The 27,986-nt window shown below is 44.1% G+C and overlaps 1 pseudogene; it reads right to left on the bottom strand.

Moving 5' to 3' along the window:
• Nucleotides 1-24,117, bottom strand: part of LOC136490009 (uncharacterized) — a 29,776-nt pseudogene extending 5,659 nt beyond the window's left edge.
• Nucleotides 24,118-27,986: the final 3,869 nt, after the last annotated feature.

The following is a 27,986-nucleotide window of genomic DNA, read 5'->3' as shown; positions in this document are numbered from 1 at the left end:
GCGGTGGCCGCGTGCCTCAGGCGCCAGCCACGGGCGCTCCCAGCGGCGCCTTCTCAGGCGGGCAGACCAGTGCTGCTGCCCCTGTGGATGCCCCGTCCCAGGTCACTGCCAGTGCCGCCAGTATCCCCACCGGCCGCACCGCCGCCACGGCGCCCTAGACGATCATCCCTATCACCAATGCGCACAGCATGCGCACATGTGGCAAGGATGGTGTTCGCCATCCCGTTGACCGCCTGAACCTGCACACGTCGGCTCTCTCTCCGGTGCCCACCTCTGTCTGCACCGCTCTGTCGAACCCTACGTGGCGCCTTGCTATGCAAGCAGTGTTTGATGCCCTGCAAGCCAATCACACCTGGGCCCTGGTGCCTCGACCACGCGGTGTCAATCTTGATACAGGAAAATGGGTGTTTTGTCACAAGTTCAAGTCAGATGGCTCTCTTGACCGCTACAAGGCTCGGTGGGTCTTGCACGGTTTCACACAGCGTCCGGGTATTGATTATGATGAAACTTTGAGTCCTATGGTCAAGCCAGCAACCATTCGGGCAGTTCTTACTTTGGCACTCTCTCGCTCATGGCCAATTCATCACACTACTACAGGATGGACTTGTTGTCCCGGGTGGTAACGGCCTTTAGTCCTAGTTACCGCGCCAGGACAACGATCTCGGGACTAAAGGTGGAACCTTCAGTCCCGGGTCATCGAGCCAGGACTAAAGAGGGACCTTTAGTCCCGGTTGGTGTTACCAACCGGGACTAAAGGCCCTCCAGCCGAGCAAACGTGGCCGCACCCTTTAGTCCTGGTTGGTAACCCCAACCGGGACTAAAGGTTCCTTTTCTTTTTCTTTTTTTGTTTAATTTGTTTTCAGTTCAGTTACACATATTTGTTTAATATATAATATGTTTTTATGTACATATTCTATGCTGCTAATATAAATACACGCACGCATATAATTACATCTAATTCTCGTCTCGAGCATTATTATATTCGAATAAAGTATGAAACTATATATATTATAGATATATATGTATGTATACAACACTTTCATAATCTTGTTCTCAAAAATAACGATATCAATAAACATTTAATTTATATCATTGGTTCCTTAGGATCAAAGTAGAACTCGCTGTTGGGATTTAGCACTTTTTCTAGAAGATATCCTGCTATTGACTCTTGAACTGCTTTCAGATGGTCTTTTTGCATGACCCTTCGTTTCAACCATTCAGTCTTGCATTTGAAATAAAAGGAAAAGTATTAATACATATATATATATATATATTCATTTAAAAATAAATAAAAATTGATATATACGTACTCTGAGGACATCTTCAGGAGTTCTTCTTATGTGTGCAGTGATAAATTCACAAACGTAGTATCCACACAAGTTATTACCTGGTTCCTGCCGCAAACACCACTGTACGAGAAGAAGATTATTCTCATCATCTCACACGTAAATTGAAGTACGATATAGTAATTAAACACGTGGGGAAGTATATATAGTACAACTTACTGGTATTTCAACTACATTAAGTGGTGCCTTGCAATCCTTGCGGTGTTGCCGAATAAACTCTTTCTAAACCCTGTGCGACCAATAATGTACGATCGTTAATAAATTATGGCAAAGTCTATTCAATAATAGTTATGCGCGAGAGATCGAAATTACCCCTGGATAATGTCTATCATATCTTGGTATAGTGCTTGCTCTTTTCTCAATGAGTCCAAGATTACTAATTGACTTGAGTTTAACTCAATGACAATGAGTATCCAGTGAAACCTGCATTGGTTTATACACACACGTACATGCATATAAGTTGTATTGATATTACATAAAATGTGTAGACTACATTATTATTAACACTTACTCAAAGTTGTACGGGAAAAGTATTGTTGTTTTGTCATGCTGCTTCACGAAGAACTTCATGATATTCGTCTGTGCTTCAGATACCCAGTGCTCCTTGACAATAATATCGGTTTTGAATATGATATAAGGATCAATGAAGCCAACACTGGTGTCTTGTATTCTTTGGAGCTCTGACATCTGGAATCTGTATATAAATATAAGTTACATGTGAGGATAATTATATACACGTACGTATGGAAGTGAGTTTATTAAATAAAAGTAAGAATCACTTACAAACAAAAGGAGCTAATGATTGATTTGTCCAGAGCGTCCAAGTGGTATAGTTGATGCAATTCTTCAAAACTAATATGTAAGATGTCATCTCCATGAAAGTAATGATGGTCTCTAAATCTGACAAAGATCCACTGCTCACCCCTGCCACATGCCTACATGTACCACTTGTTGAGCAAGTACATTTGTGTACCCAATTCATTTAGAGCCGTAGGGTTGTATAGACTTTTGCCAAATTTATAAGTCTTCCAGATATCAACTTTTAGGTTCTGGATTGGAGCTTTGCCCGTCACTTGATCCAAGGTTAAACCAGTTTGTTCAAAAAAGTATTAAGGTCTTGAACCGACACTTCTCCAGAGTTGTCTGGTCGATAGACTTCTATGTTGGAACCATATTCATTAGCAACAACAAGATTTTGCATTGGTTGCTTCTGTTGTCCGAGCTGTGGGACATCTTTCCTTGATGCTCTTTTCCTTTTCTTATGTGCATCATGTGACTTCACGAGGGAGCGGTCATAGTCTGATAGCGGCGGAGGCTTACGAACTTCAAGCATCTTTTTCTTGTGAGCTTCGACCTTCTGCCTCAGCTGATCTCGTGGTATGTAAAAGTACGACTTCTCCTTAAGCTTCGCTTGTCTCTGCTTTTGGATATCTATAAAAAATCTTTCACTTTTTTGTCTTCTTCAGCTGCTATTTGCTCATCAGTCTTTTTAGGAAGTATTTCTTGAGAAATAACTCTTTTTTTGGGGTCTTCTTTGCCGCCGGAACCTTAGACATCTTTGTAGTGCGTCGCTGTGGAGGGGGTGGGGCGGTGTTGGAGACCAGCGTGGAGGCGATGAGGCCAGTGTTGGAGTCCGGCGTGGAGGCATTGGAGATCATTGTGGAGGCGGTGGGGCCGGTGTAGGAGTTGGAGATCGTTGTGGAGGCGATGGGGCCAGTGTAGGAGTTGGAGATCGCCGTGGGGATGAAGTCGTCTCGCCCCCCGTGACGCTGTGATGAGATGGGGAATGAATGATTGGGCTAGGCTGGGGGGAGACCCTGCTACAAAAACAAGTTGTGGGTCAATTATTTTTGAAGCCAATATAAAATTAATGGAAAATAATATTTCATTCACTTTCATTCGTACCTAGGGTGAGGTAGGGGAAGCGGTGGCGCCCTAGGAATGATGATGAAGCGTTTGCGCCATTGAATAAATGTCTTCTCTACTTCTCCTAGTGTCTTCTCCCCATCACCGTCTTCAATGTCAAGAGGAACATTGCTGTAACCTTTGAGCACTCTATCGACCGAGACGCTAGCATATCTAGGTTGAATAACTAACCCATGGATTCTTGGTGTCTTCGTTCGGTCTATTGGAGATACAACCCCGACAGCCACCATGATTGATGCATTATTACCATCTGGAATGTGCAGCTCACATGTTGTTAGAGTCTCGGTAATGTCATCAACAGGGAAGCGCAACCCAGTGTCACCTTGAATAACTGGCAGCTCCGTGGAAGCACAACTGTTTTTCATCTGACCAACGGGGCTAATGGTGACTCCCGGTATTGATTGCGATTGCATTTGACTCATTGCTAGCTGCACTTGCCTCTTGATCTCCTGCATTCTTGCCTCAAGAGAATTTTCTCGTTCACGTGATTCAAGCAATGCTTGTCGTGACTCATTAACAAATTGCTCCAATACACGGATTCGGTCTGCCTCCTCATCCTTCTTTCTCTGGCGGCTTCTGTAGGTATCCCTGTCTGTTGGGAATGCTTGTAGCCATGGAACCGCCCCATAGCCTCTTGTTCGACCACCGTGTTCGGAATTCTCTAGGGTATATGTCAATTCATCCTTTTCTCTGTTGGGCTTGAAAACACCACTATCAGCTTCTTCCCTAGCACAAGCTAGTCTCTGTGTTGCTCTCTCATTTTTTTGGCCTAAAATTAGCTTGCCAGTGTCTGGGTCTAGGCTTCCCCCATGAGCGTAGAACCAATTCTTCGCGCGTTGAGGCCAGTTCTTCTCTATTGTTTTAGGTATGATTCCCTTGGCAGTAATCTCTGCTTCTAGGTTCTGCCACTTGGGAATAGCACTTCTATAACCACCTGATCCCATGCGATGATGGTATTGCTTCCGTCGGGCATTCTGCTGATTCCTCATCACACGTTCCTCACTCTCTTGAGATGTCTTGTATTGTACGAAGTCATCCCAATGGGACTCCAACTTGACAAACGCCTTAGCATTGAAATTCGGCGTTTCATTCTTCAAGATAAACTTTTTATACAATGTCTTCTTCCAACTCTGGAACAATGTTGCCATCTTCTTCATTGTCCAATTCCTCACTAGCTCCTTCAAAGCATCATCTGCTTGTAATGTGAAATGCTGAGTGATATCTCTCCAAGCTAGGTTCTTGTCACGATCAGATACAAAACTAACATTAGGAGCGGATATCTTCTGCTTCCATTCACAAGCACTAATTGGGATCCTATCCCTTATAATGAACCCACATTGATTGACATATGTCTGAGCATGTGGTCCCAATGGTTTGCCGATGTCGGTGTCGAATTCTGATATTATGAAACGGCCCTCTAATGGCTTTTTTGGCCCTCGGACTTTTCTACTCTTGCTGGTGGTTGATGTAGATCCAGAGACCGGCTACATGAGTAGAAACACAACGATTAACAACAAATATACGTACGCATGCATCTATAAGAGATGATAGATAATCGAATATACCTTGCCAGTATTTTCTTGTGCGACAATTTGTTGATCTTCAACCACCGACATATTCAGGATATCCTCATAATCAGCAAAGTACTGACTCGTGTCATCTACATCCACATTGGTGCCGGCGTTGATAATATTCGCCATTATGTCATCATTCAAGTTATCATCCGGAGCAGCCATTTGTATCTTCAAGATAACACATAGATAGAATTACTATGGCACATAACATAAGTACATGTGATAACACATATAGAATTACTAAATCCAATTAAATATAATAACACATAATATTTCATAAGGATAAACAATAATAAGGTATAGGCTTTGGAATCGAATAAAAAAACACTTTCGATCCAAAAACATGGAAATAAGTACATGTATATATACACATAGAATGATACAATTTTCTCTCTCTCTCAACACATAGAATAAGTGCATATGTATATATCTCTAGATATGCATGTGATAACACATAGAATGTCTCTCTAGATACAATTTTCTCTCTCTCTCAACATATGGAAATAATTAAGTACATGTATATATACACATAGAAATAATTAAGTACATATATATGTATACATATAGAATCTCTAGATAGAATTAATTACTAAATCTAATTAAACCTAACATATATACATAGATAGAATTACTAAATCAAAATTAAATCTAACACATATATAGAGAGAGATAGAATAATAATTACTAAATATATCAAAAACTATAATAAAAAACTTTCTAAAAAAACTATCTAAATAAAGTACTAATTAAATTTTAATACATTTAAATCTAATTAACATATATCAAAAACTATCTAAAAAACTAAGAATAAACTACTAATTAAATTTTAATACATTTTAATCTAACATATATATCAAACACTACCTAAAAAACTATCTAAAAAACTATCTAAAAAGTATCTAAAAAATATGGCCGGGCGCTATAGCTAGCAACAGGCTAGGGGCGCCATGGCGGCCAGGCGTGCTGGTCGGCCACGGGGCCTAGCTGAGCCGCGTGAGGACGACGTACGGCGGAGATGATCTCGACGGCCGCCGGGCGGGGCTCGACGACGAGGCCGGGCGGGGGTAGACGACGACGGCGGCGCGGCAGAGCTCGGCAGAGACGACGAGATCGATGTTAGATCGAAAAGTAGAAGATGAACAGAGGAATCGTTCGATATATATAGGCCGGGACCCTTTAGTCTCGGCTGGTAACACCAACCGGGACTAAAGATCCTTTAGTCCCGGCTGGTAAGCCGAACCGGGACTAAAGGTCCAACCCTTTAGTCCCGGCTCGGCTTACCAGCCGGGACTAAAGGATCTTTAGTCCCGGTTGGTGTTACCAGTCGGGACTAAAGGTATTTTTGGGCGGGCAATTCCGCCCACCCTTTAGTCCCGGTTCCTGGCCTGGGCCAGGACTGAAGGCCTGAAATTTTTGCAGCCCGTCAAAGTGTTGTTTTTTTCATTTGACCAAATTTGACTTGATCAAACTTGCTCAAATGAGACACTAAATGACCTCAGATGAAAAAACTCTGAATACCAAGTTTGATCATCTCAGCAAGATCTACAATTGTTACATAGCTCATTTTCCCATTTGAGAAAGTTTTATCAAACACTAGTCATAAATTCTTGAATCTCATATAGACTTTCTAAAACTATGTCACACACTTGTGAAATTTAAACTACATTTCATTCAAACTTTCTCAAATGAAAAAATGGCCTATATAAGGATTGTAGATCTTGATGAGCTGAACAAACTTGGTATTCAAAACTTTTCAATTTGAGACAATCTAGGGTTCCGAAAACTATTTTGTAGGCGTCGAAATTTAAAAATCACAAATTTGAACCGTCCAAACTATCTCAAATAGAAAGTTGACCAAAACAACAATTGTAGATCTTGATGATTTTAACAAACTTGGTATTCAAAACTTTTCAATTTGAAGTTATTTAGAGTTCATAATACTAGAGTCAAAGTGTTGTTTTTTCATTTGACCAAATTTGACTTGGTCAAACTTGCTCAAATGAGACACTAAATGACCTCAGATGAAAAAACTCTGAATACCAAGTTTGATCATCTTAGCAAGATCTACAATTGTTACATATCTCATTTTCTCATTTGAGAAAGTTTTATCAAACACTAGTCACAAATTCTTGAATCTTATATAGACTTTCTAAAACTATGTCACAACAGTGCATCATTGTATCATGCGGGCACAACAGTGAATTTTTTCTTGACGTATGACCCTTGGTTATGATCTTGTCGTAACCATGGAGTGTCTTCATCATTTAACATGATGCTTGGATCTTTCTTCACTATGAAGGATGGAATTCGGACATTTCTTTCATAATCTTCTGACATGTCTGACTTGTCTTCAATTCCCACTATATTTATTTTCCTAGAAAGAACTATGTGGCGCTTTGGCTCATTAATCATTGAGTTGATGTCTTCGTTTTTTCCTCTCTTTGATTTTGTAGACATGTCTTTCACATAGAACATCTGACTCACATCGGCAGCAAGGACGAATGGTTCGTCTTTGTATGCAATATTGTTGAGGTCCACTATTGTCATTCCATACTCTTTGTCGACTGTAACCCCTCCTCCGGTCAGCTTCACCCATTGGCACCGGAACAAAGGGACTTTAAAATTAGGTGCGTAGTCTAGTTCCCATATATCTTCTATGCGGCCATAATATGTTTGTATATTCCCATTTGGATCTGTGCCATCTATGCGAACACCACTATTTTGATTGGTGCTCCTTTTATCTTGGACAACTGTGTAAAATATATTCCCATTTATCTTGTACCCTTGGTACGTGAGGATATGCCATGATGGTTGCCTAGCCAACAAATACAGTTGCTCATCAATATTGTTATCGCCTTGACATTCTTTTCGCAACCAACCACTAAAACTTTCCATGTGCTGACGCCTAATCCAAGCTTCAGTCTTCCCTAGAAACTTAGATCGTAAGAACTCCTTATGTATCTCGATGTACGGATGCACCAATGATGAGTTTTGAAGAACTGTGTAGTGTGCTTTATTGAAATAATCATCTTCCATGCCAATATATATTTTCTTCCCTAAAGTTCCTTTACCACTGAGTCTCCCCTCGTGTCGCGATTCGGGAACGCCAATCGGGGCAAGGTCAGGAATAAAGTCAACACAGAACTCAATGACCTCCTCTGTTCCATAGCCCTGGGCGATGCTTCCTTCAGGCTTAGAACGGACTTTCACATATTTCTTCAAGACTTCCATAAACCTCTCGAAGGGGAACATATTATGTAAGAACACAGGTCCAAGAATACTAATCTCCTTCACCAAATGAACTAGAAGGTGTGCCATGATATTAAAGAAGGATGGAGGGAACACCAACTCAAAGCTGACAAGACATTGAACCACATCATTCTGTAGAGTAGCTAGTTCCACTAGATTGATTGCCTTCTGAGAAATTACATTGAGGAATGCACATAGCTTCACGGTGGCTAGACGTACATGTGGAGGTAGAATTCCTCTTAAAGCAACTAGAAGCAATTGCGTCATAAGCACGTGGCAGTTGTGGGACTTTAAGTTTAGGAATTTCTTCTCTGGCACATTTATTATACCCTTTATATTAGAGGAGAATCCCGATGGGACCTTGATGTTGCTTAGACATTCGAACATGCTGTCCCTCTCTTCTTTGCTAAGCGTGTAGCTAGCAGGACTTAAGTAATGACATCCATCATCTGTCTTCTCTGGATGAAGGTTGTCTCGTTCTTTCATGCCCTGCAAGTCCTGGCGTGCTTCAAGTGAATCCTTTGGCTTCCCATACACACCCATGAATCCTAACAGGTTCACACAAAGATTCTTTGTCAGGTGCATCACGTCGATTGCGTTACGGACCTCTAGGACTTGCCAATAGGGTAGCTCCCAAAAGATGGACTTCTTCTTCCACATGGGTGCGTGTCCCTTAGCATCTTTGGGAACAGATTCGCTGCCTTGTCCCTTTCCAAATACTACTTTCACATCCTTGACCATTGCGAGTACATCTTCCCTGGTTCGGTTATGAGGCTTCTTCCGGTGGTCTGGCTTACCTTTAAAATGCTTACCTTTCTTTCTTACTTGGTGATTCAAAGGAAGGAATTGACGATGGCCAAGGTACACGACCTTTCGACATCTTTTCAAATATATACTGTCAAGGTCATCAAAACAATGTGTGCATGCATTATATCCTTTGTTTGTCTGACCTGAAAGATTACTTAAAGCAGGCCAATCATTGATTGTTACGAACAACATTGCTCGTAGGTCAAAGTGTTCTTGTTTGTACTCATCCCAGACACGTACACCTGTTTTGTGCCATAAAACTAGAAGTTCTTCAACTAATGGCTTCAGATAGACATCAATGTCGTTGCCAGGTTGCCTCGGACCTTGGATGAGGATCGGCATCATAATGAACTTCCACTTCATGCATAACCATGGAGGAAGGTTGTAGATACATAGAGTAACTAGCCAAGTACTATGACTAGTGCTTTGCTCCCCAAAAGGATTCATACCATCTATACTTAAGGCGAACCTTAAGTTTCTAGCCTCATTTGCAAACTCTAGAAATTCCCTGTCTATTGCTCTCCACTGGGACCCATCAGCTGGGTGTCTCAGCATATTGTCTACTTTACATTCTTCTTTATGCCACCGCAACAACTTTGCATGGTCTTTATTTCTGAACAAATGTTTTAAGCATGGTATTATAGGAGCATTGTTCACCCTCGACGTCACCAGGATCATTGTGCCTGATCTTATACCGCGCTGCTTTACATACTGGGCATTCATCTAAATTCTCGTATTCATTGCCATGGTAGAGGATGCAGTCATTAGGACATGCATGTATCTTCTGGATTTTTAATCCCAAAGGGCAGACAACCTTTTTTGCTTCGTACGTAGTGGTGGGCAATTCATTTGGCTTCGGAAGCATCTTCTTTATGAGGTTCAATAAATTCCTAAATGCCTTGTCGGATACACCATTCTTTGCCTTCCACTGTAGCAATTCCAATGTTGTACCCAGCTTTTTTTGCCCCTCTTCGGCCGTCGGGTATAGCAACTTCCTATGATCCTCAAGCATGCGCTCGAACTTAACTTTCTCTTTTTCACTTTCGCATTCTTGTTGTGCATCACGAATGGCATCGCCAAGAGCATCACCGAGATCATCTTCTGCCGCTACCCCCTTCTTCATCTCTCCCCATTGTAGTATCATCAAAGGCACCATACTGAGCAATAATGTCATCAATGTCTAAATCTTCTCCTTCACCTTCTTCCATCATGACCTCGCTTTCTCCATGCTTAGTCCAACATATATAGTTTGACATGAAACCTGACTTAAGCAAATGTGAATGAAGACTCATTGAGCTTGAATATTCCTTTAAATTCTTACATATGGCACATGGACAGCACTTGAAACCATCCCGCTTATTTGCCTCAGCCACACCTAAGAAATAGTGCACGCCCTCAATAAAGTCTTGGGAGCGGCGATCGGCATTGTACATCCAATGGCGTGACATAATCTGCATTACACGACAAATTATGAAAACCTTGAACATAATTAAGTATTTTATTACACAACATAGATGACACACACACGGTTGATTAATTAACTAAGCCTGGCTACAACGTAAGCAATCCCAACTATCACTAAACAAACTAAAACTATAATGCACTTTAGTAACATAATTATTTCGTGACCGTACGCAACTAGAACAGACAAATCATTCTTCTGTTGAATATCAATAAGCTTCTCCTGGTGGCTCACTGCTATAAGGAAAATGGACCCTTGGCCCATTTACTTTGGATTTTGGTGTTTGATGACCAACATAACCAAATTGGACTAATGAATTTGCAAGTGTTTGTTTTGTAGTCCAATAGGGTGCAAGACGTGACTTGGACGAAGGCGATGTGATGATCCGATGATCAACACCTCAAGCAAGACATTAGAAGCACAAGTGAAGACCCAAGATATCAAGCAAAGTCCAAGCACGAAGATAGGAACCAAGCCGTACGCAAGATCGTGAAGAAACGAGCTCGCAGAGGCGACCGGACGCTGGACCGGACGCTGAAAGCGTGACCGGACGCTGGACCGGTGGCTCGGCAGACAGGCGACCGGACGCGAGGACCGGACGCTGGCGGCAACCGACCGGACGCAGAAACACAGTGTCCGATCGAGTACAGAGAGGTTCCAGGCGCGCAAAACTGCGACCGGACGCGTCCGGTGGCAGGCGACCGGACGCTGGCAGCGTCCGATCGGTAGTTCGCGGCTGCAATGGTCGGGACGACCGGACGCGTCCAGTCAGGATGATCTCAGTGTCTGGTCAGTAGCAGAATTGCGGGAGTTCGACCCCAACGGCTACTTTCTTAGTGGGGCTTATAAATACAACTCCCAACCGGCCATTTGAGGAGAGTGGAGCTGAGGGAACATACCAAGGGTGTTGATACACCATTTTAGTGATCTCCACTTGCTAAGTGCTTAGTGTTTCATCAGGTGATTAGCGTAGGTGCTTTGCGAAGTGCTTAGGTTGATTAGACCACCGCTTATGCGATTGCTCTAGGTGTATGCCTAGTGTTTAGTGAGGTTTGCATACCTCTTGCCACCCCGTGCTTGCGAGCACAAGAGTTGTACATCGGAGGGGCTTGAAGTCTTGCGAGATCGCACCAAACGCGTTTGTGGTGCGGCCGCCACCGTGTACCAAAGGGAACAAGGCCCGCGGCGTTTCGGCCGGAAGCTTGATAGTGAAGACGGCGGGGAGCATCCAGGAGAGGCTTGCCGGAAGGCACATTGGAGACCCACTTGCGCGTGGGGAAGGCCCAAGGCTATCCACGGAGTTACCCGACCAGGAGCTTGGCCCTTGCGAGGGATTCCTTGCGAGGGGCTCCAACGAGAACTAGGGGGAAGCTTGCGCGCTTCTCGATACCTCGGTAAAAATACCAAAGTCGTCGACGGGAGTTTGCATATCTCTACCTTGCTCTTTAAGCTTCTGCATTTACATTGATCATTTTATTATCATTTGCGGTAGAGATAGCAACACACTAGCAAAACCGTAGGTGCACATCTAGATAGATTATCTTTTGCATAGGTTTTGCCAGAGGTAGAAAAAGAGGCCACAGTTTAGAGTTAGATTTTTAAGTTGCCTAATTCACCCCCCCCCCCCCTCAGGCGTCCACGTGTCCTACAAGTGGTATCAGAGCTGGTTGGCTCATATTTGGACCTTTGGCTTAACCGCCGTTGAGCCGACGCTATTGTAGAGTGGTTGGGATGGATACCGCTAGGCCTCCACAATTTGACAGCACTAACTTCCCATACTATAAAGCTAGAATGGCTTGCCACCTTGAGGCGGTTGATTTGGATGTATGGAGAGTCACTCGTGACGGGATGAAACCCATCAAGAATCCCGAAAAACCTACAAAGAGTGATGAAAAATAAATGCATTTTAATGCTAGAGCTAAGAATTGCTTGTTTGAATTATTTAGCATGGATGTGTTTAACCAAGTGTTCACCTTAAATACGGCACATGAAATTTGGTTAAAACTTCAAGAGCTCCATGACGGTACAAGTAATGTCCGTGAGCAAAAACATTGTCTAGCTAAGCAAAATTATGATTCCTTTGCTATGAATGATGATGAGCTTGTTCGTGATATGTATTCTCGATTGAATCTAATTATTAATGAGCTCCATTCAATAGGATTATTAAAGCTAGATGATGCGGACATCATGAGGAAGATCATCTCCGTTCTACCACAAAAGAAATATGCAAGCATCATCACCATCCTTCACAACATGGAGAACTTGAGCACCATGACCCCGGGCATTGTCATTGGCAAGCTAGTGGCATTTGAAATGTCACATAAGATGGGTCAAGGAGAAGCATCTTCATCAAGCAAAGGCAAAGCTCTCGCTTGTAGCGAAAAGAAAAAGATGAAGGGCAAGAAAGTTGAGTCAAGCTCAAGCTCAAGCTCCTCAAGTGAAGAAGAAGAAGATGAGGATGATGATGATGATGATGAACAAGAACCAAGTGATGATGATCAATCTTCCTCCTCCACCTTCGACCTTGATGAAGAATCAATCAAATTAATCAACAAGGTGGAGAAGATGATCCAAAGGCTCAATGTCAAGGGTGTGCCCATCCAACTTCAAGATCTCATTTTCACCAATCAAAGAAATGAGCAAAGAAAGAGAGGATGCTACGGATGCGGTGAGATGGGGCACTTTGTGGAAGTTTGTCCAAATAAGCCCACACCCAAGACAAAGAAGAAGACGTGCAAGAACAAAGCCCTCACAACAATAAGGTCATGGGATGATTCTTCAAGTGAAGAAGAAAACCATCACAAGAGGCGAGGTCACAAGCACTCATCATCAAGCTCTTCTCGTGTGTGCCTTATGGCACGAGGTAACAAAAGCTCATCCTCTAGTGAGAGTGATAGTGATGATGATTTGCCTTCTTACAATACAATTGTGCAACAAAATCTTAAATATGCTAAAGTTTGCACTAGTCAACAAAAGAAGCTCAAAACTTTAAAAGAAGAGCTAGGTAGTTCACAAGATGCATACAAGAATTTACTTGAACAATATGAAAACTTTGCAAATCTCAATGTTGAACTATCTACTAAAATTGAGCAACTTGAGGCTAGTGCAACAACGAGTGCATGCATAATTAATGATAAGCAACTTGAAAAGAAAAATGAAAAATTAAAAGAAAAGTTAGCTAGCTCACAAAATGATTATCAAAGTTTGCTTGCTAAAATGGAAATCATGTGCAAACATTATGATGAGCTAACCAATAAAGTTGCTAATCTTGAGGCCGTTAATAAAACCCCCTCCAAGGCATCTAAAAGAAATGAGATTATTAAAAAGGATGTCTCTACTTCTTGCAAAGATTTATGTTTAGACTCACCCTTGTGCAACCAAGCTTGTGTTGAGAAAGTGATTGTAGATACATGCACATAAGAGGTTGCAAAGAAGAATGAGCAACTCAAGCAAGAAGTAGCTCGCCTCACTAAGGACTTGACTCAAGTGAAAGGCAAGGCGAAGCAAACCCAACTTCATCAAGATAACACCGTCAAGGGAGTGAAGAAGCTTGATGAAGGACAAACCGTGGTTTCTTACGTGTGCCACAAGGAAGGCCACAAGCCCTATGAGTGCAAGGTGAAGAATGGGGAAGGAGAAAAGAAGAAAGAGAAAAAGCAAACAAGCAAGCTCTCCAACACCTACACCAACAAGGTGGACAAGAAAGCCTCCACACCTTATCTCTTGAAGAAGAAGAAAAATGACAAGGTGGTGGCCATCAAGGTGAACAAGCAAGCCAACAATGGGGTCAAACGCTTTTGGGTGCCAAAGGAAATCATTTCCAACATGAAAAGCACCAAGAAGGTTTGGATCCCGAGAGGGAAGTGAGAAGTCCAATGGACAACGGGGAATTTGGAGACTTGGCAAAGTATGGGTGCATTTCATGGGGTGCATCATGATGGACAAAATCATTGCCAAGTGGGTTAGTGAATACTATGGACCCAAATTCCCCTTCCCATGTTAGGTAACTAGATGTTATTGCTTTTAAATTGGTACATCTTACAAATAGTTTTTCCTACAATTGGTATCTTTAAGCATCTAGTTACTTTTCATGCCTAGGTTTGCTTTTGCATGCTTATATCTTTTATCATGCATACACTAGGTATATCTTATGGTAGGATTGCTCGGTCTCATTTTTTTAACCCTTGGAGCAAACCTATATGGTTTAAAATTGCTTACAAGCACGGCACATAGCTTGTCTTACTTTTGTTCATCTAATATGTGCCAAAGTCCAAATTGTAGATAATCTCTCCCGGATATCTTTTTGAAAATGATTCTCACATTCATGAGATGTCATCTTTCAAGTGGTATTTTTTTAATTCTAAAATCAATGTGCATGATTTCTACAATGTATTCTATATTTGTGTGCACATATTTAGGGGGAGTATTTCTACAACTTGGATGCTTTGAGACTAACACTTTTTCAAATGATATCAATTTTTCAAACCTATCACATGTGTATTAGTCTCATTGTAAGGAAATTGTAGTCCCCGGAGTTAAGCATCATTCTTCAATTGGCATCATCATGTTGATTTCATTTCATATTTATATGCTTTCTCCATGCATTATATAGATTAAACTCTCTTGTGCAATAAATTGCTAACTATGCATACGCTTTGCTTTCTACCATATGTATGCTTATAATTAGGGGGAGCTTAGTCTATATAATGTGAGAGTCAAATTTTGTGATCTATCCAATTCTATATACAAAGGATCACAAAGTTTGACCCTCCCTTGTGCTACTAATGTCTTCCTTTTTGGTGTTTGATGCCAAAGGGGGAGAATTTGGAGGACCAAAGGCAAGCATTAAGTTAATGTCTACAAATGGTAATGGTCCGAGAAAGGGGGGATAGTGGATTATGTATTAAGTCTAAGTAATGAGGAGAATTTATAAGAAGCAAGACTTTAATCCATAATGCCACATGGGGACATTTGCAAGGGCAAGCTAGGTCTTCAATTGGTATCATAGTCTTTCATGTAGTATCTCTTAGCATCATAAAACCTTGCCCCTTGCATTGCATCCTAGCAAGTAGATAGTTTTTAAATTAAAAATTTTGTTATTTGCTTGCTTTGGTCGTGTTGGCATCAATCACCAAAAAGGGGGAGATTGTAAGGAAAATGGACCCTTGGCCCATTTACTTTGGATTTTGGTGTTTGATGACCAACACAACCAAATTGGACTAATGAATTTGCAAGTGTTTGTTTTGTAGTCCAATAGGGTGCAAGACGTGACTTGGACGAAGGCGATGTGATGATCCGATGATCAACACCTCAAGCAAGACATTAGAAGCACAAGTCAAGACCCAAGATATCAAGCAAAGTCCAAGCACGAAGATAGGAACCAAGCCGTACGCAAGATCGCGAAGAAACGAGCTCGCAGAGGCGACCGGATGTTGGACCGGACGCTGAAAGCGTGACCGGACGCTGGACCGGTGGCTCGATAGATAGGCGACCGGACGCGAGGACCGGACGCTGGCGGCAACCGATCGGACGCAGAAACACAGCGTCCGATCGAGTACAGAGAGGTTCTAGGCACGCGAAACTGCGACCGGACGCGTCCGGTGGCAGGCGACCGGACGCTGGCAGCGTCCGATCGGTAGTTCGCGGCTGCAACGGTTGGGACGACCGGACGCGTCCGGTCAGGACGATCTCAGCGTCCGGTCAGTAGCAGAATTGCGGGAGTTCGACCCCAACGGCTACTTTCTCAGTGGGGCTTATAAATACAACCCCCAACCGGCCATTTGAGGAGAGTGGAGCTGAGGGAACATACCAAGGGTGTTGATACACCATTTTAGTAATCTCCACTTGCTAAGTGCTTAGTGTTTCATCAGGTGATTAGCGTAGGTGCTTTGCGAAGTGCTTAGGTTGATTAGACCACCGCTTATGCGCTTGCTCTAGGTGTATGCCTAGTGTTTAGTGAGATTTACATACCTCTTGCCACCCTGTGCTTGCGAGCACAAGAGTTGTACATCGGAGGGGCTTGAAGTCTTGCGAGATCGCACCAACCGCGTTTGTGGTGCGGCCGCCACCGTGTACCGAAGGGAACAAGGCCCGCGGCGTTTTGGCTGGAAGCTTGATAGTGAAGACGGCGGGGAGCATCCGGGAGAGGCTTGCCGGAAGGCACATCGGAGACCCACTTGCGCGTGGGGAAGGCCCGAGGCTATCCACGGAGTTACCCGACCGAGAGCTTGGCCCTTGCGAGGGATTCCTTATGAGGGGCTCCAACAAGGACTAGGGGGAAGCTTGCGCGCTTCTTGATACCTCGGTAAAAATACCGAAGTCGTCGACGGGAGTTTGCATATCTCTACCTTGCTCTTTAAGCTTCCGCATTTACATTGATCATTTTATTATCATTTGCGGTAGAGATAGCAACACATTAGCAAAACCGTAGTTGCACATCTAGATAGATTATCTTTTGCATAGGTTTTGCCAGAGGTAGAAAAAGAGGCCACAGTTTAGAGTTAGATTTTTAAGTTGCCTAATTCACCCCCCCCCCTCTCAGGCGTCCACGTGTCCTACAACTGCCTCATCATCAGCAGCCGCTACCTCAAGCGCACTCGAATTCTGCACGTATGTAGCATAATCTTCCTCCCAGTACCAACCATCGCATCCATTGCCCTCCCACTGAAATTAAAGCCAAAAAATATTTAGTCAAAAATATTCAAGAAAAGCAGGTCAATTAGCCATAATAATAAAATACGTAAGAAACTCACATCACGATCCGGACACTTGTAGAAAACACGACCCTTGTTGGGTCCCTGTCTCTTGACTCGGTACTCCATCACAATCTTCTGCTTACACTTGCCGCAGATAATGAGAGAGAGTTCTGGCCTCAGTCGTTTCACAACCGAACGAGAGGCCGAGGATCCGGTACCAGTTGTCATCTACTTTCTATACTTATTTTTGCAAACTAGTGTAAATTTCACATTTTCTAAAATAATATATTTAAACAAAACTAAAATTATTTATTTATCTAACTAAACCATGAAATATGTACTATGTTGAAAGGTCCTTGTTTGGTTTTGGTAATTGAGTGACAACTTAGGTGGACTAATTGTGTTTATGTGAGATACACAGGTGATTAGTCCACAGGTACATGTGTGTGAGCAACATATGCCATGAAGGTGAAAATGGCTTAGAAATGTTGTAAAGCTCACACATGTGATGATGAAGGAGCTTAAATGCACATAAGACATGACATTGAGTCATGTGATCAAGGTGGAGAAGATCAAGACAAGACTTGGCTTGATGGACCGGTTGCAAGCGTGAAGGGCAAGTCGAAGGCTTTGGAGTGATGGACCGCGTGGCGGTGAAGCTTGAGCAAGACTTGGCACCGATAGACGATGGCAACGGTGAAGAGCAAGTGAAGTCAAGATCAATGAACCAATATGATCATGTGATGATATGAAGTGGATCATATCATTGTTGATCGTGTTGGTGCATGTGTTGCATCGACATTGAAAGAGGTGGAATGGAATGCGCAAGGCAAAGGTATAACCTAGGGCATTTCATTTCACCGGTCATAGGTGTGTAGAGAAGTTCATGACCGGGTTTAGGATAGATGGCCGTACTATCAAGAGGGGCAAACTTGTTTGCATATTGGTCATCTAGTGCCACTCGAGTGATCTAACTTTGCATTGTCGCTAGGATCGAGTGGCATGGCAAGTTGAGTGGCTAACATCCTTTGGGAAATGATTGTGAAAATGCTAACACACTTACACATGGTGGTGTACACTTGGTGGTGTTGGCACATTTACAAAGGAGGTGGTGTTTGTAGGGGTGAGATGGGTTTCGGGAAAATGGAATGCCTATTTTCTATTACGCCGGATGCAAATTCTTGTGGTTGGCACTTTGGTGCAAGGGTGAAGAAGTTAGAAGTGAAAACGAGTTGGTCGCAAAGACGTTGGCGTCGGTCAACTGACCGGACGCTGGGTCTGAAAGCACCGGACACTGGCTGGCTACGTTCGGTCAGGCTGACGTACGATGACGCAGAAGCTAGAGTGTGACCGAACACTGGCTGCGTCCGATCAAGTGTGACCGGACGCGTTCGGTCGAGGTCGGTACCTTACTGGAAACGACCGGACGCTGGGGGTTCAGTGTCCGATCAGTTGAAGCTGCTGCGTCCGGTCAGGTCAAGTGACCGTTGGAATCAGGACACATGGACGTCTGCAGACGACCGGACGCTGAGGTCCAGCGTCCGGTCAACACGACCGGAGCGTCCGGTCGGCCCGACCGTTGCCCAGTGAAGGGGTAACGGCTAGTTTAGCCCTTGGGGCTATAAATAGAAGTGGCCTTCGGCCATGGCTGGTGTGGAGCACCTTGGGGGACTTTGTGTCCATGCTTGAGAGTGCTTAGGAGCCCTCCATCTCACACATACTTGATAGCGATCATCCGATTGTGTGAGTGAGCGATTCTAGTGCGATTGCATCGTGAGGTTGCATCGAGTGGCACTAGGTGATCGAGTTGCAAGCCGGTGGTGCTTGTTACTCTTGGAGGTTGCCACCTCCTAGACGGCTTGGTGGTGGTCTCCGTTGAAGCCCGCAAGAAGCTTGTGCGGCGCTCCGAAGAAGTGCTTGTGAGGGGCATTGTGCTCGCCCCGCGGGAGCCGCGAAGAGCAACTCTAGTAAAGCGTGTCATTGAGCTACCCTCACTCAAGGGGTAGGTTCTTGCGGCGCCCGACGTGCGGGCTTAGCGGGTGATGCTAATTAGCCGCCGAACCACCAAGTGAGCGGTCGATACAACGGGGACTAGCGTGTTGGCAAACACGTGAACCTCGGGAGAAAAACCATCGTGTCAACCTTGTTCTTCCCGTTGGTTTGTATCCCCATTACACAAGCTTGCCATTACTTTTATACATATTAAGCTTGTGTAGTTGCTCTTGTAATTAGATAGCTTGTGTAGCTTGCTAATTACCTTCTTGCTTGTGTAGCATAGAAGTAGCTCCCTTGCGTGGCTAATTTGGTTTTAGTAACCTTGTTAGTCACATTGCTTAGTTTATGTAGCTAAGTATTTGCGCTCTCTAATTAGGCATTGGTTGCCTTGTTATTGAGCATTGCTAGTGAGCATAGTTAGCTTTGTGCTTTTGCTTACTAGCATGTGTAGGAGCTCTCTTGTTGCTTAAAATACTAGTGGCATAGGTTTGTGTAACCTTGCTCTTAGAATTGTTTAGGAGAGCTCTAACTAGCCCGGCATCTTTGTTGCATAATTGTTATCTTTGCAAGGTGCTAGTGAACATATATAGTGGGGTATAGTCTTGGCTAGACCGATAGTTTTAATTCCACATTTGTATCGGTTAGCCGACGTGATTAAGATTCAAAAAGACTATTCACCCCCCTCTAGTCCGCCATCTCGACCCTTTCATATGTATAATAGTAAAATACCAAACTATCAAGTGATTTTACTATTGTAAATCATCATGTGATTTTGAGCTAAAAATGACATAGAAATCACATAGCTCAAAAACATGTTTCAATAAATAACCATCCGTACTAGTTGACCTTGCTTACGTGATCATCTCGGCGAGCATTTCTCCACCGGACGGCACCGTACTTGGCCAAGGAAGAGCTCCGATTCTACGAGAAAGGCAACACGTTCTTCCACGACCGTTGCCGCTCTCCCTCGTAGAATCAAAGCTCCTCCTTGACGTCCATTACCGCTCGGCAAAGAACATGCTCGCCGAGATGAACACGGTCCGCAAGTTCAACTAGTACGGATTTTTTATAATTTTCTAACTATTTTCTAAGATTTTCATTTCATGGAAAATTTAATTCTAAAAAATAAAAGGCATGATTTCTAAGTATTTCATTTCATGGAAAAAATAATTCTAAGTGACCTGCTCGATATCGGTGAGCTCGCGGGCGTTTAGGTTGCCGAGGATAGTAACATTTGTAGATGACATTTGTAGGTCTGAAGTTATCAAATATCCATCAAATTATAGCTCAAAAACATGTTTCAATAAATAACCATCCGTACTAGTTGACCTTGCTTACGTGATCATCTCGGCGAGTATTTCTCCACCGGATGGCACCGTACTTGGCCAAGGAAGAGCTCCGATTCTACGAGAAAGGGAACACGGTCTTCCACGACCGTTGCCGCTCTCCCTTGTAGAATCAAAGCTCCTCCTTGACGTCCGTTACCGCTCGGCAGAGAACATGCTCACCGAGCTGAACACGGTCCGCAAGTTCAACTAGTACGGATTTTCTACAATTTTCTAACTATTTTCTAAGTTTTTCATTTCATGGAAAAATTAATTCTAAGATCACGTAAGCCGCCGGGGACGAGGATGGCGCGTGCTCCAGCGAGGACGAGCGAGGCATGATTTTGATGAACTAATTTAACTTTTGTTTATCCAAACATATATGCAAATCATCATGTGATTTTGAGCTAAAAATGACATATAAAATCATAATAAAGTCCAACATATAAAGTTACATATGCATCTACATCGCAAAATGAGATAAGCTACTGATAAAACATAAGAGGATTAAGTTTGTTACCTCCAAAATCGAAGAGCAACACCAATGGAGGGGGAGAGAGCAAGAACAACAGCAAGCTGAAGAACAGAGGCAGTGAGTTTAAATGGAATGGCTCGGGCTCGGGGAGGAAGAAATGAGCTGGTGTATTGGTCGGGATAATTAGTCCCGGTTAGGGGGCCAAACCGGGACTAAAGATTAATATTTATTCCCGGGGCATCACCCAAACCGGGACTAAAAGCTTTAGTTCCGGCTGGTATTACCAACCGGGACTAAAGGTAAACCTTTAGTCCCGGTTGGTAATACCAGTCGGGACTAAAGATCCCTGCCCCGTGAACGACCGTTGGGCAGGGACCTTTAGTCCCGGTTGGTATTACCAACCGGGACTAAAGGGTCCTTTAGTCCCGAGGGCAAAAAATTCCGAGGTTAATGCCAAATTGGGACATCGTTCTAAAGTATGTTCTCTAGTAGTGTCAGCTTGATGTGAAGAATGCATTTCTCCATGGCACCTTGACCGAGACAGTCTATTGTGCTCAGCCAACTGGTTTTGTTGACTCCTCCAGACCTAATTATGGTTGCCGCCTGAACAAGTCTCTTTATGGATTGAAGCAAGCTCATCGCGCCTGGCACAGTCAGTTTGCCTCTCATATCACCTCCCTTTGTTTTACAGAGGCAAAATCCGATACTTCGCTGTTCATTTATTGTCACGGCTCTGATATGGCTTTCTTGCTCCTATATGTGGATGACATTGTTCTGATGGCCTCCTCCATGAGTTTTCTTCAGTGGATTATTACAGCTCTCTGCCAGGAATTCTCTATGACGGACATGGGATCTCTTCATCATTTCCTCGGAGTCAGTGTTCAGCGCCATCGTGACAGTTTGTTTCTCTCCCAGCGTCAGTATATGCTGGATATTCTAGAACGTGCTAGTATGCTCAACTGCAAGCCCTGCAGCACCCCTGTGGATACTCACGCCAAGCTCTCTGCTGATGGTGTCACAGTCACCGACCCTACACACTATCGCAGTATCGCTGGTGCCCTTCAGTATCTCACCTTCACCCGACCAGATATTGCATATGCTGTTCAGCAGGTCTGTCTATATATGCATGACCCCCGGGAGCCTCATATTGGTGCTATGAAGCGCATTCTCCGCTACCTTCAGGGTACTCTAGATCTTGGTCTCCATCTCCACCGAACCACACCGGCTGATCTTACTGTCTACACATATGCTGATTGGGCGGGATGTCCTGACACACGCAAGTCAACCTCTGGATATGCGTTGTTTCTTGGAGATAATCTCATCTCCTGGTCATCCAAGCATCAACCTATAGTGTCCCGGTCCAGTGCTGAGGCGGAATATCGGGCCGTGGCGAATGGTGTTGCTGAAGCCTACTGGTTACGTCAACTTCTGCAAGAGCTCCACCATCCTCTTCGCCGCGCCACCGTGGTCTATTGTGACAACGTCAGTGCTGTCTACCTCTCCACCAAATCGGTCCAGCATCAGCGAACCAAGCATGTCGAGATCGATTTACACTTCGTCAGAGAATGGGTCACCCTCGGTGAAGTCCGCGTCCTACACGTGCCCACTACGTCCCAGTACGCCAATGTCTTCACCAAAGGCTTGCCGATGTCCGTCTTCACCGAGTTTAGGTCCAGTCTTAATGTTCGCGGTGCTCTCAATTCCGACTGTGGGGGAGTGTTGGAATGTAATCGAGCTCGTGGGCCTGCCTATCAAGGCTCCCCACCTAGCCTATATGTATGCACTGACTATGCCTGATCAATATCATCTAGTATTCCCCAACTCATATCTCTTTAGAAGCACAAAACAAGGATGATAACTTGGGATGCAGATATCAGCTGAGTTAAAAGTTATGACCTTAGCTTCTGTGCATGATTCAGAGTCTAATAACTGGACCAGCAAAGAATGCTCCAAGGACAGCTTATCAACTTCAGAATCTAAGGTTTCTGGCAAATGAGAGTTCCCATCCAGAATTGCACAAAAATCATAATCTAAGACTTCTTGGGCATACTTGCAGCTATATGCATCATTATCTTCAGTTTCAGTAGCATTGGCATAAAAATCAGAATGCCACTGCTGACCAGGAAAAGTCATGCACCCTTGTAACACCTGATCAAAGCTCAGAATTTTTCCCTGCTTATCAGGGTACTGTTGTTGTTTCACTGGAACCACCCTATCTGATAGTGCATAGTCCTCCCTCTTTGGTGATGTGTATTGACAATCCAATTCATCGAAGCAACCAGAAGATTCATTACCTGAGCTTGCATGTTCCGCATCCACATCTCGTGTCCCAACTTCCTCGAATTTGTTCTTCTTCACTATGTCTGCATATGACTTTACAAGCTTTTCTGATTTGAGGTTATCGTTCCCCTCACACTCTGGTGCCCATCCAGGTGACAGCACTAATTCTCTCCCATGATCATCAGCTGGTGCTGCGGCAGGGGGCATCCAGAAATTGTTGGGGGGAGAAGGAGAAGGAGTAAACATATCCATCAAAACACATGTTTGAGCATGATCCAATTCAAACTTGAAAAAATGGAGCTTCCGGCCAGGGACGCCGGGTGTGTTCTGATAGTAATTGGCTATAATAGCATTTCTGAACTGATTCTCTGCTAGCGGGAAACACCACACCCTTACCCGCATTGCAACCTAAACAAATAAAAGGGCATGAATATAGAAGCCATTTTACTGAGAGTGAAAAAGAAGATGACATTCAAAGTACAGACACCAGGGATTGTACCTGGGCAGGATAGCTTGTTTTGCCCTTGCTATCATGTGACCATGCATTTGATTCAGGACAGAACTTGCCATTCCCTGCAGCTTCGCAAATACCATACAATCCGCGATCATCATAATTGAAGAGGAAGAGAGGTAGTCCTTCCTTAATGTTTCGTACATACAAAATATGTCCGTTTGGCAATCCTGAAACATGACACAAACAGTAACTAAGTCAGTGGATCCCTCAACAAGTTGATATGCCCAAATACATTAAAGGGGTAGCTCAGTTTTGTAAATACAAAGCTTAGAGAAGAGTTGTTGTGATGAAAACAAACCAAGAGCATACCAAAAAGTTGTCGTGAGTGACATTCTGCAATGGTATTGTTAGTGCAACCAAATATCACAGCTCCAAGGTCTTGTTGTTTGAGGTTTCTTGCGGGAATGGACAGGTTTGTTGGCCTGGTATTTTTTACAACCTGGCTCCATGAGGATTTGCTCACCACCATTGTACTGATAGTAGCAAGATGAGAAACAAAAGGAAAGGAATAAATATACTGCACTGCCAAGCTGATGTGTATCAAACATGCAACTGGATACAGCATGGTTGATGCATGAGGCAAGAAAAGGTAATGTTGTTCAGGATTTTTTTTAACGCAATGGCAGGAGCTATGCCTTTCAATTAAGATAGGGAAAGAAAGTTTATGTACAAGCAAGGACAAACGAGAATATGGTTACACCCCCCATAAGCATGTGAGCTAAACATAATCGAGTGCTCTTTTCCTTTGCTCTATGTCTTCCTTTATCCTTGCGGCTACTTGCAGCACCGTTTCTATCTTGTTGTCGAAAATTCTTCTATTTCTCTCTTTCCATATATTCCAAAAGGTGTAGATTACCACCCCGTTAAGCCGCCTACGCTCAGATGTTGGCACTTTCCTTGCCGCGTCTTCCCACCATGACCTGATATGTGTGGGGTCTACCTGGGGTTGTTGCTGCAGTTGAGCGAAGTTTTCCCACGAGAGGATTTGATCCCAAACCGCCTTAGCAAAAGGGCAACAAAGGCATAGGTGGAGGCTTGTCTCTAGGGGACCGTTGCACAGCACGCATTATTGTTGGTGTGGCCACCCTCTCTTTTGTAGGTTTTGTGCCATTAGGATTTTATCTTGCACTAAGATCCAGACGAAGATCTTGCATCTGTTCTCCACATGCGCTTTCCAAATCGAGTCCGTACGGAAAGGGACGAGCGAACCTCTGAATTGGATTTTGTAGGCCGAGCGGGTGGAGTAATTCCCATCCCTGGTCCAACGCCAGGTGATGGTGTCCTGGACGCCCTGTTGTAGGTGCACATCCTGTATTCATATCCAAAGGGACACAAGCTCCTCTATGTGGATAGCCGAGGTGATTTTCCTTCCTAGCTTATGCATCCAATTGTTGTTCCGGAGCTCTTGTTGCACCGTTTGGTTTGTCCTTGAGACTAGGCGGAACAAGTTCGGGGCTAGGTACCTAGGAGCTTGTCCATCAAGCCAACCGTGGTGCCAAAACTTAGTGTTAGCACCGTCCCCCAAAGATATAATGATTGAGGAGTTGAAGAGGAGACGATCATCATCAGAACATGGAAGCTCCGAGCCGCTCCAAGACTTGGAGTCGTCCACCCATTCTTGCCAAAGCCATCGCAACCGGAGGGCTCGCCCAAATCTCTCAAGGTCAGGGACGCCTAAACCGCCAAGGTCTTTTGGTTTAGTAAATGTTTGCCAATTAACTAGGCAGTGTCCGTCATTAGCATTCTCCTCCCCCTTCCACAAGAAAGACCTCCTGATTTTGTCGATCTTTTTCCTAGCCCACGCAGCCAGAGGAAACACTGTCAGGTGGTAGGTTGGCATGGAGGAGAGGACAGAGGTTACAAGAGTGAGGCGTCCCGCTCTGTTTAGCCATCTTCCTTTCCATTTGGGTAGCCTGTGCCCAATACGGTCAATGAGAGGTTGCACATGGATCTTTTGCAGTGATCTGATGTGGAGTTGCAGCCCCAAATATTTGCATGGGAAGCCCCCTCTAGTACCGGTGAAAGGTGACAGGACTTGGTCTAGGTCGACGTTTGCACAACCGATTGGATGCACTGAGCTCTTTTGTAGATTAATATGTAGTCCCGAGAATGTGCCAAAAGCCTGCAGGATGATTTTGATGGCTTCTACATCGTCTTTTGTGGGGCTGATGAAAATGGCCGCATCATCTGCATACATCGAGGTTCTCCATTTTGCCGCCGTGATTGGTAAGGGGGTGAGTATCCCATGTTGGGTTGCTAGGTCAAGCAACCGTTGAAGCGGGTCCATAGCTAGGATGAATAACATGGGTGAAAGCGGATCTCCCTGTCGGACGCCTCTGGCATGGCTAAAAGTGGCCCCCTGCCGCCCATTCAGCAAGGGTGTCGAGGTGGATGTACGTAGGAGGATAGAGATCCATTCACGCCATCGTTGTCCGAAGCCCAAAGCCTGCAGAACCTCAAGCAAATACCCCCAATGTACCGTATCAAAGGCTTTGTGGATATGTTGTTCAGGAATCACAACTACTTATTTTCTAAACATGAAAGCAAAGATCAAATGACTGTAATGCAAATACAGATACTACAATTTTGTATTATCATATCATTTGACTCAGCTTATTGTACACTACAGTTCAAGAAAAATCTCGCTTGCTGAACAGTAAGTTTTCAGACTTGGGTCCAGTTTAGTTCCCTTTCAAAATGCCAAATTTTTCAAAATTTCCCGTCACATCGAATCTTTGGACGCATGCATGAAGCATTAAATATAAATAAAAAATAAAACTAATTACGCAGTTTAGACGAAATTCACGAGACGAATCTTTTAAGCCTGATTAGACTATGATTGGATACTAATTGCCAAATAACAACGAAAAGCGCTACAGTGTCATTTTGCAAAAAAAAATCGCCATCTAAACAGGCCCTTGTTTTCTCTGATTCATCACAACAGAAAAGAAGGCAAAATAATTAGGTACATCTACATATCAAAGTGAGCAGATGACCTTTACTGAGACTTTCTTTTTCATATCATGGTGCACAAATATTTTGGGAGTGGCCCATTTTACACAATTTAGTGATGATAATAATAATGCAAACTGAATGTCAATGATGAGTAGTATGCAGCTACATTACAAGGTCAGAGTCGTTAAGGTTGGTAATGAACTCCAACAAATTCGACTACCCCTGGTTCCTGACTGTTGATATGTACTAGCACATGGAGGTAAAGCAAGAGACGAAGGCCGAGTCCCTGAACTCGTACATGGAAATGGGTACCAAAATGATGCGCAGCAGTTTAATCAATGTCTCTCAGTACAATGCCCAGTTCTCCCAACACAACAGAAATTATAGTGGGACCACATGGCAAAATTAATGAAGGAACTGAGCAAGTTGTACATGATGGCACTAGTAATTGGGCAAAGATGACACATGCGAAATCAATGAAGTGAGTGATGGGCCCTGCCCACAAAACCCTGCTCTATTCACGAATTTTTCAGAATCAATGCCCTGCATCTGCAATGGCTGAAGGCTAGGAGTATGAGGGAAATCCTACCCTCGAATCATCAGCGGACGCACACGAACCAATCCAATCCTCGGGGTAACAAGCGCGGCGCATGATCGATCGAGCGAGACCGCTACTTTTCTACTAAAGAGTGAAGTAGTTCGACCCAAATACATCCAAGAAGCATAATGATTACAACCAGAGCAGAAAAGGATCCGAGAGATTATCTCGTGCGGACTAGACGAAAGGCACTAGCTTTATGGTGTTGCGCTGCTCGTCGGATCAAGCAAGCAAGAAAGCGGGGGAAGCAAAGGGAAAGGAAATGCTGCGGTTGGGGTTTCGTGGTACGGTCCGTACCTAGAAATCGCTTTGCTTTGCTTGGCGTGCTGAAGCCCCACTGCCGCGCTGCTCCAAGAAGGAAGAGGACGGAAGGCGGCGATCGCACTCGCGCTGCAGCGAAACCCTCGCCCACGCCGATCGAAGTGGTTCTTGCTCGCACTCACAGGCCGGCGACGAAGCGAAGGCAGGGCGTGGATGAAGTGAACTGCTCTGCCTCTCTGGCCTGGCCTCTGTTGAGCCTGCGCGGTGAGAACTGAGAAGAGAAGGGAAGGGAGCAGTGATGTGATTTGATGAGGAGGAAAGGTGAAAAGGCAGTGGTGGCCTGGTGGGTAGAAAAAGCAAATGCTGTTTTTACTGCTCCGCCTCGTCCGTCCTCCCCACGTTACGCGTGTGTCGGTGTCTTTGTACAGCATCTATGTATGTACACTACGTACAGCAACTCAGCAAGCAAGCAACCAGTAGAGGAGGAGGCATGGCCCACCCGACAGAGGCACAGACACGATGTC

This window comes from Miscanthus floridulus, chromosome 10 (assembly GCF_019320115.1).
Source record: "Miscanthus floridulus cultivar M001 chromosome 10, ASM1932011v1, whole genome shotgun sequence".
Taxonomy (NCBI): Eukaryota; Viridiplantae; Streptophyta; class Magnoliopsida; order Poales; family Poaceae; genus Miscanthus; species Miscanthus floridulus.
This window is presented reverse-complemented; position numbering and strand designations above follow the sequence as displayed.